Genomic DNA, 14,394 nt, shown 5'->3' on the forward strand with positions numbered 1-14,394 from the left:
CTAGTAGTTGCTAAGCATAGTTTAATCATTGTAGTGCTATAACCTTTTACTTAACTGCTCGGTCTTTGGTCTATTAATTATTAGTAACTGGAAATATAATTTAATCAGGAGTCAATTAACCTCTGACGTATCTGTGTACATTTCCTTCTAAAAGAGCCCTATGTAATAATAAAAAAGAACTCTACAATATTGCAGTATGTAGTTTCAGCAAAAGATATTACCATACCTATGTACGTTTTACAGGTAAAACTGGATTAGTTATGCAAATATTGTATGCACTATGAATGTTTTAGTAGGAATGCATTTAAAGTTTGTGTATCAGGAAAAGAGGATGAAGGGAAGTCACCAAGGCCAGAGTCTGCAATGAAAAACAGGCATGATATAGCAATAGTATTAAGTGCAATACACAAAAGCAGACCCTTCCCCAAGATCATTTCCCTTTGTGATTACATTGCCACTACTAACTCTCTCTATTACACGGTTGTATTCTTATATGAACTTTTCCCCTGTATGCTTTTCTGGCCCTTTAAATTTGGTGGAGCCAAGCAGCTGCAGCCCTATAGTGGCCATTTTGCAACTGACTGCTGCATCTCCTTTCCTTCGAACTGGTAAGTGCTCTGAATTCCTGCTGGGGGGTTGTTTAGCTTCTTTGTTTCCTTTCTGATTTCTGAGAGAGGTGGTACAGTTTCCTTTTTTTAGTGCCTACAATTATTTTTAACTAATGTCTCCTAGCACTGGTTCAGGGCAGTTATTATGTTATCTCATTTTACACAAAAGGAAGCTGAGGCTAATGTTAAGGGCTACACTTTCAAAAGTGGGTCTAGTTTTGGATGCCCCAGATTTAGGGCACCTACTCAGAGCCATCATGGGCATGATTTTGTCAGAAGTGTTTACCATTTCCAACTCCTTTAGAAGCTACTAGGATTGGTAGGTGCAAATTACATCCCATGAGTCTGAAGTTTGGCACCCAAAATCAGAGATACCTTTTGCAATGTTGAGCCCACCACCTGATTTTTAAAGGAGCTAAGCACCCACAGCTCCAGTCTATTTTGCTTGCATTTAGAGGGTCCACATCTCTGAAAATCAGCCCCTACATGTCTAAAATAAGATCCCTGTAATGATAGTACACTTTTTGAAATGTATACCTATATAATTTCCCTGAGTCTGTGATAAAACTATGCTCTCTGCACACAGAGGTTGTAATTGCAGTGTGTGTAGACATACCTGAGCTAGATTTAATCTAACTAGCTCTCATACCAACAGCAGTGAAGCTGTGGCAGCATGGACTTCAATGCAGGCTGTACAAGCCCACCCAGGTCCCTGAGTAATTACTTGGGTGGGTAACCTCCTTTGATGTCTGTGCTGCCACAGCTTCACTGCTATCAGTACATGAGCTAGCTAGATCAAAGCTAACCTGGATATCTCTACATGTACTGCAGTCACAGCCCCTGATTATGGTATAGACATATCCCTAGTCATCTTGTGGGACATAGCGTTCAACTCCCTGATCACTGCTCTAGGACCCCTAGTAAATTACACTAAGGTCTGCTGCTAGCCTGAAAGGAACATGTCTGTAGATGGATTTTGGTGGCCTTTGAGTTTTGAAGCCACATGCAGACTGTATAGAGGGAGAAACTGGAAGCTGAGCCTGTCTCCTTTACATGCTGTACATGGGCTTTCTGAGCAATTTGACATGGAGTCTCCTGGAGAGTTTGGGCTACACATGCAAAGTACTTTTATATACCTTTGCAGATCTACCAGTGTAGCTCAGAGACAGCTCTTTGTGTATAGGGTGCTGTAAGGACTGTGGGAGGCTGCTGCTCCCATGAAGAAACTGTCTGTGTGAGAGTTTTGAACAATGACAATATTTTAGTTAACACAATGATAAAAAAAAAGTGTCATGTAATCACCTGGAGCTTCTGTGCATTTCTATTGTAATCGGTCTGGCCCCTGACATGCTGTTATTCACACATGCATTGAATGTTCTACCTGCCCAAGTCTGCCTCGTCCCATTTGTTTAATCATAACTGCCCTTATATTCTTGCCAGTTTTTCATCATCCTATACAGAGCTATATTTGAACTGCACAATTCTGAATCTGTGTGAGCAGTGAATGTTGGGGAAGAGATTAATTGATGGCTAAGCATAGATGGTGCAGTACCATTTCTAGCATAACCTCGTGTAGTACCATATGCTCTTCTATGCTATGAAAATGAATCTTATAATCACTTTAAACTGGTTTTATCACCTATTGGTGGAGCATAAGAAATACAACTTAATCAGGTAACCCTTGGTCACACTGTAACTCACTGCTCTGTACTTTATCCTGTTCTGTTTAGTAAAATAAGTAGCTACTTAGTACTTTATCATCATTTTTTTAAATTTTATCTGCATCTTAAGGTTAAATGACAGCTCATGGAGGTATTTGGCTTAATATTCCAGAAAACCTCACATCCTGCCATGTAAATGATAGCATTTGCTGACCTTTTTTAACCTTGATAAAGACCATTGCTTATTGGTTGGTCCCAGAGTTTTGAAAGGATATCATAGAACAAAGTGCAATGTGTGGAGCTAGATCTTTGTCTGTATCCTAGAGTGGAATTTAAGGAATTAGAAATACAATGTCTCTGAAAGACTGGGAATGAAGCAGGATGAATATTGCATTGTGAATCATTATTCTAAAAAGTTGCCTTTTTTTCTCTTTGCAAATTGTCCCCAAACTACTTACAGTTTTCTAAAATGCATTTATTTGAAATTGCTCATTGAATTAATAGTACAAAACATGTTTGGTTGTAGCTCTTTTTTTAAGCAGTTCATTGAGAGTATTCAGTATTTGAAATTCAAAATGCTAGCTGGTGGGTTAGTTTTGACTGGACACACAGGTCTCCCAGCATGTTTCTACTCCTTGACTTGGTAAGCATAGCTCTTAGGGTCATGTTTCTGGTCTGACTATTCACACAAATTAAAATTAACTTTCCATAAATATTCTTCATTACTCAGTTAAAATTCACAGTTTCTGCAGACACTCATGCCATTTAAATTGTCCACTCTCTCCTTCTCCTCCTTATACACCATGAATAGTGTCTATTCTAGGCCAGCTTGTACATCATTGTCCTCTTTCAAACTCCTATTTTTCTGTGATGCCTACAAAAAAACTTGACAGGAGTTAAGCAGATGGTGCTTTGAGACCTCTGCCTATCATACTGACCAATACTGTCTTATTGTACTCCCCTGTCTGTCTATATCCATCTGTTGTCTCTTGCCTTACACTTAATTTGGAAGCTCTTTGGGGTAGAGATTCTTTTTGTGTGTGTATGGTGCTTTGGACATCGGGGTCCTGGTCCATAACTAAGACTCCGGAGTGCTACGGTAATACACATAATTAATAGTATACAGTGTTCACTGTGTGCCTTGTTTTTAACTTTCCCAGTAAAAACATATGCACCATCAGTTTCCCCAGGCACACTAAGTGACCTAAGATTGGTATGTTGGAGCCTTTGTTTCAGACTGCATATCATTAGAGCAGAAGAGATTGTTATGCACATGTGACCTTTCACACCCATTTCCAAATATGAGGAAAAAGTGAGGCCGTAAAACATCTCCAAGCCAGGCAGCTGTAAGATGATTTAGAATTTAAAGAAGTCAAGGACGATACAGAGTAGAGTTTCTGTTCTGTTTCCTGACCCATTACCCTGCTGTTTTGCTCACAATACGTTCTTTAGCAGTGCTAGCTCCAGTTATTTCTAAAGTTTAACTATCTCAAGGAGACAGCAGTAACTTAAAGTAGTTACATCAGTGATAAGATGGAGCATATGTGGGCTGAGAGGTATTTGCACTACTCACCTAAACCAGGGTATGAAGACTTAGTTTATGTTTATGGTGAGAGAGGCACAAGTTTCACTAGCCTCTGAACACAGCATTACTCCAAGCCTCTCTGGTGCAGCCTCTGATGTTCTCATGCATATGATTTGACAAGGGATCAGTTCAGTCTCTGCATATCCTGAAAGAATTAGTTCAGAAACATCCAAATTATGGTCAGTGTTTCAAAGCCCTCTTTACTTTGTGGAATATTGGGGCCCTATTGTGCTATACCCACACATAATAAAAAAGGCTGTTACTGCCCCAGTAGCTTACAACCTAACATAGGATGAGAGACAACAGGTGGATAAACAAACAGACCAAAGTAACAGTAAAATGATCATATCTGGTATAGGAAGCAGCAGTCCCTTCACACCCACTGCTGGGTCTAGCCTGCTTACACAGATGGAAATCAGGTTAACTTTATTTTGACTCCACAAATTTACATCAGTGACATGGAGATCAGAATCTGGCCTTAAAGATCTTATATGAGAACTTCCTCACTGTAGCTGCTGTATATGGAAAAAAAATTCATGTGGAAAAAAAAGTAGTATATGTTTTTGTTGAACAGCAATTCACGCTCATCTTAAGGTACCATTCCGGTACGCTCAACAAACTCAGCTCTTTTACACCTGTTCATTTTCCCCACATAGTTTACCCATTCATCTATGTAGATACTTACACAGTTCCCCTCATTGTTGTATCTGATCCTTTAGAGTCTCTAGTGGCCAGCAAAAATTTCATTTAGAAACTTCAAGCTATGTTCAGCTTACAAGAGCAGAAAAAGAAGCAACCCAAATCACCCATTTATTTATTTATTTATTGCTTGTTTGTATCTTTTAAACAGCCAATTTATTTTAAGGAAAATAAAATTCCTTCTGGAGCTAAAACGTTATCTCCTAAGATTCTGCCCAAAGCAAAATCTTATGGTTGAGTTATAAACCCCTGTATAAATAGGGGTTTATAATGGAATTACTGATACAACCTGAATGTATGACTAATTGATGGAGAAACTTCCAGGCAAAGTTTAGATCCATTCTTGTTCTCTTTATTAAGATAAAATACAATTAAAGGTTAGTTTTCAACTGTTTTGGACAGTTTGAGTAGGATTTTCCTGGTCCAAAATTCATCAGTGGCAATTCGGGTTTCTCTGAGGGTAGAATTTGGCTCTTTGTCTTTCAATAAGGGGACCCATTTAACATGATTTCCTGCCTTTGCTAAGTTTGAGATGGACATTTTGAGCTTATTTGCAAAGAAGTGTGTAACATTGTCTCAGTGATATGAATGCTTGTATCTGCATGAATATCTTTACTTGTTTCAATTCTTAAAACTGTTAAGATTAATTTAAATTATGAGTATTGAGGAAATACAAGGCACTATTTTGGCTTTTTCTTGATAAAATGCATAAATCATGATAACTAGGAAAAAAGTGTTGAAGGTGTGATAAAGATCAAACATCAGTCTAAGCAGCCTCTAGACACCGTCCAGAGCACTTCTTTTTACCTGTGCACCCAGACAAAGCTAAGTAGTTAAATTAACACAGGTATCAGCTAGAACATTAGTTGCCACAATGTACCCTTGTCAGTCTGTACCCAAATATTTATAAATAAAATGAACACAGGAGGCATATGATGCAAGGCATAACACAGTTTCCCCATTAGTTGTTGGATTGAGAACACAGTGCAAAACACATATATAGCAGTATCCATTACCCCTTAGGGCTGGAATTCGGTTTTGCTGGTAATTGCATGCTTGCAATGATGCAAACCAAAGAGTTCATCATGCAACTATTTGTGCAATCCTTACGTGCTGATTCAAGCACTGATTATGCAGTGGTAACACATGCAGGCATTACATTATATATATTATTTTATTATTATCATGTCAAATCCTGGAGCCCATGTTCAGTTTCTACTCAGACTTTAGCGTTTCGCCCACTATTGAAAGCTGACGGTGTTCTCAAAGCCTTTGATTTCAGTGTAATACATTGGTGTTGCTTGCCTCTTAAATAATTGTACACAATGTGAGCTAAGTTTAAACCAATATAGAGTGTACATAGACAGAGTTGCACCAGTTTAACTAAATCAGTGCACCATTGCACCTTTAATTAAAAGTGTGCAATTTCTGTATATGTTCCAGGCCTAAGACCACGATCTTTCAACAATTTTCATGTTGAGCCTTCACCAACATGGAATCACATTGACTTCCTTGGAGCTGTGTGTGGGCATAGAGGTCCCTATGTGTGGAGTGTGTTGCAGGATAATCTAAAATATTTATTTTACTGTTCTTAAACTCACGTTATCACTCTGGAGTCCACATAGCCCTGGGACAGTGAACTGGACTCCATGCTGGCACAAGCATCAGCAGAATTATTAAGAAAGTTCCAGTTGCAGAATGTATTTGTGGGTGATGCAAAGAGCACAGCTTTATTTTCACATTTCATGCTGAGCTTGCAGTGCTGGCACTAAGTCAAAACATCTTCTTATTTGTAAATTGAACAAATTTTACCCGGAAATCAGCGAGAGATGATAAACATGGCACTCACAATATCATTTTCACATAGTCACTTTTCAGAGTAGAACTATTCGTAAGTGCATTGATCTATAAAAGATGTCTGGACAATACAGTTCTGACTGCTGATGTGTGTTAATTTACTTTTAAGGGACAAGCTCACTCATTAAATGTTTTAAAATACTGTGTTACCCAAGTATAATACCAAAGCAATACAAACCGTCAAGTAAGACCATTATAAGATTTTCTCAGTGGGGAAAATATATGCGAAGCCCAGGTTTCACTTCTGTGTTACAATCAGGTTTTTTTTTAACCAGCTTTTATTAAACTTTGTTCAGTCATTTAAAAATTTTAAGTAGGCACAGAGAGACAGAACAATATAATAAGCAAAAAACTGAATGTAGGTACTTTATGCATACACCATAAGGGGTCTATCCTGTTACTTATTGGACCTGTTCTTTCTAGTGCAGGGGAAGTGGTAACAATGCCTCCCTACATTTACATACACCTACAAAAGCAGCAGTAGTTGTCACAGACATCCAAAATGGCAACAGTTCCATGCACAGATTCCCCATGCAGATTACTCCCACCAGAAGCATACTGCAGGATCCACTGACTCTGTCAGAATTAGGCTCAGAAGGATTAGATTTTTATCGGTAAGTGTCAGTAAATATCGATTTTTACTGTATCCGCACACAAACTGATGACAAAATATTTCCATCAATAATAATTGAAATTTACAGATAGGCACAGTAAGAAAAATGCTTCTTGAGAACTTACTAGAGTTTGATTTAAGGATATTTATTTTGTGTATCTTGATGTGAGGTTGGCAATTTGTATGTTAACACTTATAAAGTTTTAACTTTTGCCATTAAATAATTGTTGGGCCCCCTTCACAACTTCCTACAGTTGTGAACATATAAATTGATAAAAAATAGGGTGGGGGAAAAACTTAAAACTGATAGTTTTGTGCAACTGTGTAAATTTAAATTGATAAAAATCAGAAAAAAATGCTTAAAAATAAATATCAATATTATTCATTGAAATTATATCCAAAAATCTAATTCTGCCAAGCCTAATCACAATCAGTGGAATTGGACATATGAGGCCAGTGTTCCCTGGAGGACTGTTGTTGAGGGGACACCAGTGGAACAGGGAATGCAGGGAGTTAGGCTGAAAGCAACTCAGCCACATGGACAGAGCAGTGCACAGAGTTATATGAAGTTTTACTTGTTCAACTTAACCTGCACTCAGCACATTTTTTGTGAATGGAACAAATACTGACCATAGAGATGTGAGCAATAGATTGATTGGAAAGACAGGGAGCATAGGCCCATAAACAAATTGACTAAAGTCTTAGTTCATATTTTACACCATATATATTGCACTGCATGAGACATTATAAGAACAGTATACATGCTTAGCTATTTTCACAATAAATCGGGTCAAAGCTATGCACCACAGAAGTTACTCTAACAGTGATACATTCAGGCAGTTCAGAGTTCATTTGCCCGCAAACTTCCACTTATACAGGTTCAGTGTGAACTCCTAATATCGGACAGAATATTGTAGGGATAAGCAAACTGTAAACATCCATGTTATAAAGTGCTTAAAATTTGAAGAAAGCACATGCTGATGTCTGAAAGAACTATCATTGAAAATCTCTAGGTGGTACAATACAATGTGATTTATGGTCATTTTTAACATTTTATCATGAAGAAACACTAAACAGCTAAGATTGAGATTTTACTTATCTGTTTATTTATTGTTTCAATTACAGCAGAGACCCAGCTGAGATGGGAGCCCATTGTGCTAGGCACTGTGCCAGCATAATAATGGATGGTCCTAGCCCCAAGGATCTTGTAGTCAAAATAGCTTGCAGAAAAGGGGAGAGGGCAAACAGAGGGGGGGAGGTGACTTGCCGAAGGTCACCCACTGAGTCAGTGGCAGAACTAGAAAGATGACTTGGGAGTCATGATTCCCTGTGCCCTTGTTTGTTAGATCATTCTCCCTCTCGGAACAAATTCCTCTGAGCTGACTTTTCTCGTCTGTACTCTCTCTTGCTCTCGCTCTCATTTCTTCACTTTTTCCTCTTCCCCATGTCTCACTTCCTCAACCCTAGCTCTCCCTTTCCCTTTTCTCCTTTCCCCCTCTCCCATCACTTCTACAGTATGTCTATACTATTCATTGTCTGTGGATTATTTGAAGTAATCAAAGTTACTTGCTAATTGTTTAGTCTTGGGCCAGTGGAGAAATATTTTTTAAAAGTCTGAATGTAACTGGAGGCTGTTTGCAAGTAATGAAGTTATATACAGTGAGTTTCCTGTGCTCACGTTTAAATAGCTCTTAAATGACTTAATCTCTTATCTCCAGTGTGCTCAGGGATGTCCTCTTCATTGAAGTATGTAATACAGGGACAGCCATACAGAATCAGACCAGTGATCTGTCTAGTCCAGTACTGGGTCACTTACAGAGGGCAGTACAAGAAGATTTAGAGAAAAGGACAAGAATCCCCATAGTGGACAATTATGGAGAAAGCTGCACAGAGGGGAAATTTCTTCCAAAGCTGTATCATTTTGTGGTTGTCTTATGCCCTGATTTATGAGTATTTGTATCTTTAAAAAATATAATTATTATCCTCTTGAAATAGATGTGTGGATGTTGTGATGGGATGTACAGACCTAGTCCTTGGCTGGCAGGGGAAGAGTTAACCCCTTTCTACTAGGAAGGGCCACAGCTGTTTGCAGAGGCAAACAGGAGTGGGTGGAGGCAGCTTGGCCCAAGGGAAGTTTTCCCTCCCACTTCACATAAGAGATGTTGTCAGAAGACAGTAGAGAGGGAGAGAAGTGTGTATCAGAAAGAACACCCATCCCCTCCAAGGGCAGAGGGACTATTTTAGCCCAGGGAAGGGGGAAACCAAGAGATAGGATTGGTAAGACTGTGTGAGCTGTGGGAAGAGTAGATGGACTGATCTGAGAAACCCTGCTGACTAGGGAAGGAACTGATTGTGCTTTGGGTGGTTCATTTTCTCATTGTGGCTTAATAAAACAGACCCCAAGTGGAGAGAATTTTAATAGGATTGTCTATTGCATGGCATGAGTATTTCTGGATCACAGAAGGAGAAACTGGGAGACAGTGGCACACTGAGCTAGGGGAGGGAGCATTACCCTGCCATGGACAGTCTATCTATCCATGGACACGTTTAGTCATTTATCAAATCCTATCCGCTCCTGACCTCAGTGATATTTAGTGTGAATTACAAATATTACCTAACCCACCAGGTCTCTCTGATATCCTGTGACTGACATGGTTACAACTACACCACATACAGATCTCTGAGCCCCAATTAGAGTCCTCTAGCTTAAGCAAGGGAAAATTAGTCTTGATATTTCTAAGGTAAAAATCAAGGAGAAAAAATATTTCAGAAGGAGGAAATAGACTTTCAGATTGTTTTTTATATACCATAAAGATGCCAAAAGAGAGCATAAAGCCATTTCTTTTCTTTGTAGGTCACCTTTAAGTAACTGTTGGGTCATTAGATTACTGATCTCTCTCTTATATACAAATATCCTGAAGGTCTTCTGCCCCCACTGTTAGTTCTCAGCTAGGGGTGAGAACTGCATTGCTGTTTATGTTGTTTTTTAACTTGTTTGATCAGTGCTTGCGTTAACAAGCCTTGTAATAAATACAGTTGTAAATAAGCCTTGTTCCTGTTTATTTATAACCAGTGGATGTGTGGCTGCTTTAAAGGTACCAAAGGTTAGTGTTAGCCTGAAAGATCTGCTTCAGGCATGTTAAATTAAGAGAAGTGTTATACCACTGTCAGAAGGAGGGTGTCTAGGGCTCTAGAGTTAAAGCAAATAGACACGAGTGGCAGCAGAATGTGAATGTGAATACAACCTAATTTGTCAGGACCTAGCCAGTACATGTGGGGGACATCTATGGCAATATTGGTTCAGGTTAAGTAGTTGTAATGCTGTGTGGTGGTGGTTTTTTTTAAAATGATACCCGGGGTATATAACGAATATTTTCTGTTTCCGATTTATATTCTGCCATACAGGGGTAAATATTGAAGTATGGCTATGTTAGGAGTATTAAAGTATGGATATGTTGCATGCAGAAAACATTCATTGAAAGTGGATAAGGAAAAGTTATTTACGTATTCCCATAATACAAGAACTAGGGGTCACCAAATGAAATTAATAGGCAGCAGGTTTAAAACAAATAAAAGGAAGTTCTTCTTCACGCAGCGCACAGTCAACTTGTGGAACTCTGCATCGCTGCCGGTGCTGCTGAGCTCGCCCCGATGTCCAACCAGGAACTGAGATTCAAAATGGCCAGACAGGAAAAGGAATTCAAATTTTCCCGGGGCTTTTCCTGTATGGCTGACCAGAACATCTGAGCTCGGACTGCTGTCCAGAGCGTCAACACAGTGGTGCACTGTGGGATAGCTCCCGGAGCTACTAAGGTCGATTTCCATCCACACATAGGCTAACTCGACATAGCCATGTCGAATTTAGCGCTACTCCCCTCGTCGGGGTGGAGTACCGAATTTGAACTAAAGAGCCCTCTAGGTCGAACTAATTAGCTTCCTGGTGTGGACGGGTGCACGGTTAAATCGAATTAACGCTGCTAAATTCGACATAAACTCCTAGTGTAGACCAGGCCTTGGTAAACTACTGCTATCCTGATCTTTGCTGGAACACAGTCACCAGCAGAGCTCATATCTTATGACAAGCTAATGGTGACTTCCTATTCTGACTAGGAGAAGTGAAATTACCTGATCATAATTTCAAAATGGGTGAACTGTTTGCTTTTTTAGAAAACAATAAGATGTTTTCTGTGGCCAGGCATCAAGATTGAACCATCAAATTCAAACATCTGATTAAAATCATTCTAAAATGGGAAGCCTGTATGAGAGTGTAGCATTCACAGACCTTTGTTACCTGAAAGATGGGACACAGTGTTAACAGATTCTGACTACAAATGCTTTGTAGCATGTGCAAAGAATGTGGTATACAAACACACCTGTCTTAGAGGTTGTGATTTCTGTATGTTTACAGTAAGAAGTGAATCTTCAGTTCATTTGGTTGAATGAATGCTGTGCATTTTTTAGCTTTACCTTTTCTTTTCATGCAATAATAGGAACAAGGAATATATAAATTGTGATGTGTGAAAAAGCATATATAAAAATGCAGGATTATATGGGTATTTGCAAAGCTTGTCCCAGAAAACAGTTAAAATAAGCTGGATTTTATAGCTTCGTGAATTTGCACATTTCTATGTACTTTACTCTTGAATTCAAGCATGGTCCTTGTATATTAAGATTGAGATATGTGACACCATAGACAACTAAATACTGTGGGCTTATGAAGAGTCTGATCCAACTCCCACAGAATGTAGTAGGGGTCTTTCCATTGATTTAAATGGGTGTTGAATTAGACCCAGAATGTAAAGTTATTAACAAATGCACATAATCTACTTTCTTAAATATACGTTCATTTCCAGTTTTATTGCTGTTGTAGACTTTTTGGATTTCACCATATGTAGCTTTAACCGAAGAAGTATGGTAGATAATATCCAAAGATTCCTTCCAAGTTCTCATTTTCCTCTTTATATACATGCTGAACATTCCCTGTGTGCCAAACTGTTGCCATTGGTCAAACTCTATCCAATAGAGCATGCATACAGTCTTTCTTTAAAAATACTGTTCCCTAAATCAATGAGGAAGAAGCAGACATTCATGTAGTAGATGCTTATCATCATCACCTTTTGCCTTCTCTGCCCCCTTCCCCACAGAGAATCTCTCATGTTCCTGAGCAGCATTGGCTTAGAAAATAATAATCCCTTGTGGAAAGCTTCTACAAACATGTTCTGACCACCTGCCCAACATGGATTGCAAATGATAGGTTGACCTGATAATGTTTGAATAGGCCAAATCAGGTGCCAAGCAACCTTAACTGTTACCATTCAGAAGCTAGTTAGCTGAGAGACAACCCACTAGACGATGAACGAGTTGTGACCTTTCCCCTTTTTGCAGATTCTCATATTTCTACAAGGAAAGAAGAGAAAATACAAAAACTATCAAGTAGCAATACTGTGTCAGGAGAGCAGGTCGTAGGCAGTCAGGCCTAGTGGTTGGAGCCAAGGGTTGCTTCAGAGCCAGGAATCAGAGCCAAGGGTCAGCACTGGATTACTTCAAGTCAGGGAAAGCAGGAGCAAGACTGGGAAATGACTGGAAAAAGGCCAGTTGCAGGGCATAGTCTAGGCTGGAGCAAGGCTTGGAGTGAGATGAGTATAGGGAGGCATAGAATTCGGAGGCATGTGCATTGAGCAGCAGTTGATTCTTTGCTGATCTTAAGAGCAAGCCACCTGACTGCCTTAACCAATCAGGTGGTTCTGCTGTGGCCCAGCTGCACTCATTGACTGCCTGATGATGGGGTAGATACAGCTGCAGGCCCTTATTTCTGACATACAGTAAATACCTTCAGGTATCTTTTCAGTTAAGATAATCACTGTGTTCTTACAGCTGAAGGGAGGACAGGATTTGCCCTTCAAGTCAACCAAAAGTCTACTGCTTTAATTCCTTATTGCTGCTTTTTTGGGGGTGTGGGGGTGAGCTTTAGCATCAGTCACAGTGTTTACCAGAAAAAATCCAAAACCATACAGCAAATATCAATTCAAGAGTTACTTAATCTATAGAAAAGTAACTGGGAATGCCTTTGTGTTTGACTGAAGCACTGTGGGGTACTAAGAACTAGACTGACAAATTAGACAAAAGATTTTACTAATCCTATTCACTGTATACTGTTAAATATGTATGAAGTGGATTTATAACCTGTTTCTGAAGTTACTTTATCATCAGCTTCATTTGTAATGAAAAAAAGTAGAACAATTTTACCACAGACTTTCTGTTGTATTTTGCTTCCAAAGTTTCACATTCATTTACCCGTGTTTCTGTCTCCCATTGATACAGGAAATACCATACTAGAGCCTGCCAAGCTGGAGTTTATTGGCTCTGTTAGAATCATGTTGTCAGAACTTGCCATTGTCAAGTTTCCCTCGCCTGCCCAAACATCAGCTTAAGCAAGTGAACAGATATCTTGAAACCAAAATGCTTTCTGCCCAAATGTGTTAAATAAGCACAGGCAAAAATGGCAGAGACAGATTCCTGTTGCTCCATGGCTTGATCAAATATCAAAATGTAATGTAAGCATTCACTGTGACTTTCCATTTAAATACCCAAGTATCAAAAAGAAGGAAGCATGCCCCATAAGTTAGATAAACTTTGGTGTGCGTGTGGGCGTGCGCACAATGTGGGAGCTGGGTGCTATCTATAACACTGTATATGCAGGTTATTAATTTTAGGTTACTATCCTACAGTCCTTACTCAGACAAAGTTCCCATTGAAGCCATTTGGCATAGGGAGTTAAGAATTTGGCTCTATAAGGCCCTGATTCTAGGCCCATTGAAGCCAATGGAAAGATTCCCTTTGACTTCAGTGGGCTTTGGGCTCAAAGTTTACAGTGTTTTATAAACACACAAAAAAAGGGGTAACATTTTGAAAAGTGACTTAGGAGCCTAAGTCTCAAAGTCTATGGGACTTGTGTTCCTGCATCATTTAGGTGTTTTGGGCCATTTTGCTCATGGTCCCTCCCCTCAGGATCTTATATAGATGCACTTTCTATCCAGTGCCAACGAAGGGGAAAAAAAAGAGAATGCAAGAACTCTGTAGTCTCTGTGTTACCAGATATTCCAGGAGAGATTTAAATTGGTGTCTATCAAAGTTCAGCCCGATGAATTAAATATCAGTGCAAGCACATTATTCACAAAATGCAGTGCTGCTTTTTTCCCCAAAGAAGAATCTCTATCACTATATCAAAAACAACTTAGTTTCCATGAAGCAGCCCGATCTTGCTTCATTTTAAAGAAAATTAGAATTACATACAGTATCACTAAAATCACTTACTGCTTTGCCGGCTGTTCTGAAAATGGGGAAAATGTGCAATTTTAGGTTCTCATCCAG

General features: G+C 39.2%; 1 long non-coding RNA gene across 1 annotated transcript in view; it reads left to right on the forward strand.

The window, feature by feature from the left end:
• Window positions 1–544: 544 nt before the first annotated feature.
• The window catches only part of LOC123367988, a 97,176-nt gene continuing 83,326 nt past the window's right edge, over window positions 545–14,394 (forward strand). The window contains exon 1 of the long non-coding RNA XR_006578662.1: window positions 545–608. This is a non-coding gene — a long non-coding RNA (uncharacterized LOC123367988). The remainder of the gene's footprint in view (window positions 609–14,394) is intronic.

This window comes from Mauremys mutica, chromosome 4 (assembly GCF_020497125.1).
Source record: "Mauremys mutica isolate MM-2020 ecotype Southern chromosome 4, ASM2049712v1, whole genome shotgun sequence".
In the NCBI taxonomy this organism is placed as follows: Eukaryota; Metazoa; Chordata; order Testudines; family Geoemydidae; genus Mauremys; species Mauremys mutica.